The sequence below is a fragment of the Capsicum annuum genome, chromosome 9, assembly GCF_002878395.1.
Source record: "Capsicum annuum cultivar UCD-10X-F1 chromosome 9, UCD10Xv1.1, whole genome shotgun sequence".
Classification (NCBI taxonomy): Eukaryota; Viridiplantae; Streptophyta; class Magnoliopsida; order Solanales; family Solanaceae; genus Capsicum; species Capsicum annuum.
This window is the reverse complement of record NC_061119.1, coordinates 25,383,784-25,387,241: the sequence shown is the minus strand read 5'-3', so window position 1 is coordinate 25,387,241 and position 3,458 is coordinate 25,383,784. Positions and strand designations below refer to the sequence as shown.

General features: G+C 33.0%; 1 long non-coding RNA gene across 1 annotated transcript; it reads right to left on the bottom strand.

Moving 5' to 3' along the window:
- LOC107842954 lies at positions 1 to 2,810 on the bottom strand. The gene is made up of 3 exons (XR_001666215.2): positions 1,945 to 2,810; positions 182 to 322; positions 1 to 100 (listed from the first exon to the last, which is right to left on the bottom strand). It is a non-coding gene; the product is annotated as an uncharacterized LOC107842954 (long non-coding RNA).
- Between the last annotated feature and the right edge of the window lie 648 nt (positions 2,811 to 3,458).

Genomic DNA, 3,458 nt, shown 5'->3' with positions numbered 1-3,458 from the left:
GGCCCACTGATGTAAGCTGTCCAGATTGGACTAGTCCCTTTTTTCCATGTATACAAGCTGTATATCAGCAACTCCTTTTTCTTTCGTTTTCTGTATATAGCTGCGTATACAGTGTATATCAACATAAAAACCTGCTTATTTCAACTTCCTTACTATTATAAACCTTATAATATGTGTGCACCTGCTGCGTCCAAGTGTATATCAGCTGTATACAATTGTATACCGGTGTCGTCCTGCATATATCAGTCCATTTCTTGGACTTTGATAAGGTTTGACTCAATGGGGGTTGGTTTTAACCCAACGGAATGCGATAGATGGGAGTCTGATGGACTCGATGAGGAGGTTCATGCATAAAAGGAATAGAAAAGGATTAGTACGTGAGTTTCGATGAAGAAAGAACATGATTAAACACGATAAACGAAAATGCTACCTACGAAAGATTTAAATATTCCCACATAAAATAAATATATGCAAATGTATTTTCAAGGTGTAAGGGTTTTGGAGGATAAAACAATTTTACTACAAAAATGTCATAGCAACAGTGTAAACATATGTGCTACTAATTCAAAAATATAGCCAATGAAGAAAACACTGGCATAACTGTTTGGATATCTACACCTTCTATCCTAATATCCGATCTTCACATCCTCTTATCTACCCTAAGCTCTATTGCCTCTCATTGTAAGCAGTGAGTGGAAATATATAATCTTGGAAAAAACACCAATAACCACTTAGAGATATATTGATCATGAATATTTTTGTTTACATTGAACAACAGTCAATTAGAGAACAATTTATTCACAGAAAACATGAACCATAATTTTTGTACTTAAATTGCAAGTAGTACATATCACAAACAAATGAATGCATTCATTAAGTAGCTCATAGAAAGCAGATATGGGTGAAACTTATCAAACAAGGAACAAGGCTAAAAAGAATATAACAGCCTAATAAAATATATTAAACATTTATTTATTTATTTATTTTTTACCACACCCCTGAATATGTCTAAAGTGGGATAAATCTTTGTTGGTCCTAACTCCTAACAACCTATCATTAAGAAGAAATGCTCTTTCCATACACAAATGTTTTTGGCCTAGTTACAGGTAATGGTGAACGATAACATACATCCAGAGAAGATCGGGATCATATCTACTTAAAATCCGGGCAGCAACATATAAAATGTCATACTCATGCTCAAACAACCGTTTCAAGAGGAAAGAGGCTCAACTTTGACAAATCTAACTTACGGAAAGGATTTCTTGGTTAAGTTTATGAAGAAACACATTTTCAGAACTTCATTGATTCAAGCTTTATTAAAAGAGGTCAAGCACGGATGTCATAAACGATTGAGTTAAATTCTGAAAAGTTGTTGCATCTTACTGTTTTAATAAATATTTAAGGCATCCCAATGGTAAAAGAAAAAAATTTCAAAACATAAAAACAGGAAATTAGTGCATTTTCAAGGCCACGATCTCTCTTAAAGCTAAATTTTTCAACATACGGAAAACTTCAGACAAATGGGACTATAAACATCACAACTACGGAATAATCAACATGAAACATAAGTAAACTAAGATACACATTAGCTTGAGTTATGTCTAGCAGGATGCATCACGAGGGTGAGGAAAATTTGTAAAAATTTCAGTCACAAGGGTTGCTTTAGGGTGTTGTCTCAAATAGAATGAAAAACCACATTAAACTATTTCGGGAATAAATAGGAAGTCCAATTATGTGAAATATGACGACGAAAATCAGCCGGGATATTCTCTGTGAATTACCTAAGAATAAGAGGGTGAAATCATATCCAATAATCCTAATACAGTCTTTGGATGCTACTCCCGAACAGCCCAATCAATTCATCGATAAAACGACAACAAACACAACCAATTTTCACAATATAGTTTTCAGTCATACGAAGGAGATTAGGGAGAAAGTTCTCACCTTTTTTGGGGCAGCGAACCAGGAAGCCAAGTCAAAGAGCGATTCCACCACTGACTCCGACTCCGAGTTTGAACGACGAAAGGAAATAATGAGAACGACGTGAGAAAATCAAAGAAAAAAATATAGAGAAAATAGTGAATGAAAGAGTATGTGAAAACTCAAAGTATTCCCCAATTTCTCTATCCCTTCCTCCACTAAAAGGGGTGGGAAAACCCCCCTTTTATATACCAAAATCTGGGCTGCAGCAACTTCTCTCTGAAGCTTTAAGAAATTTCAAATTAAATGACGGTTTTGAGTATTGAGAAAAGAAATTACCTTTTCAGAAAGGATTTGAAAGATTTTGAAAATTTAGGTTCTTCAAGGTGAGCAATTGTTTGCCCACTGAATCAAAGAAACAATACCCCAAAAACCATTGAATTCCCATATACCTCTCTTTTCAGAGCTCTGCAATGGAGAAAAAAAAATCCCTTTTGGACTGATTTTTTTCAGAAAAGATAGGAAGAGAAAGAGAATTTGAGGTGATGTTAAAAGAGGCGTTGATGGAAACGTGGGGGACGAGAGAGGACCGACGAGGGGAGAGGTGGAAAACCATCGAATTTTCCATTATCCAGTGGTTTGAGCATTGTTTGGCATCGATGTTGTCGTTGTTTGCTGTTGCTGTGTTGTACTATACGTTGCTGTGTTGAAGAAGCTGTTATTTGAGGTATCGGGTATAGAAGAAAAAGAAATGGTCCGGGTCAATTTGGCATATCTTGGACTGCTGATGCGGGCCGGGTATTGTTGTTTTTGGGCTGGCTGAAGTTGTTGTTATTAAAATTAGAAAGGGGATGGATAGATTAAAGGGTTTTTGCGGTTATTTTAAAAGGGAAAATTTCAGAAATAGCAACTCTTTAGCCTTAATTATAATTTTTATAGCAACAATTTCATAATTACGAAAAGTAGCAAATTGTATTTTGTATTTAAGTAAAATGTTGCTATATAAATACATATACAAATATATATGTATTACTCATAAATACATATGCACAACTGAAAAATACATATTCTTCCATTACTATGAAGTGGGTAAAATATTGCTACTTTTGATATAAGCTGTAATTTTTAAAAAGTATTGCTATTTATTATAATTATAGTTTTAATGATGCTAGTTTCTGTAATTTTTAAAATTAAATAATCCCAATTAGATTGGGATTTAGGAATTAGGCCATTTATTAAATAGCCAAAATGAGGATTTAGATAATTATATTTAAATTTTAGCCTAATTAAAATTCCATTAACCAATTTGCAGTGCAATTATCCTCAATTTAATTTTAAATTAAGTTTTAATTAATAAATCAACTAAATTGTAGCAATATTTGAAATGATTTAATAACCAATTCAATCCCGAGCTTCTTGATTCAATCAAAAAAAATTTTCCAAATAATTTTTTTTAGATCAAAATTTTATCCATTTGAACCCATATTCTAGATAGCTCTTGATTAAAATTTAATTTTTTTTCATAAAATTATGATCTC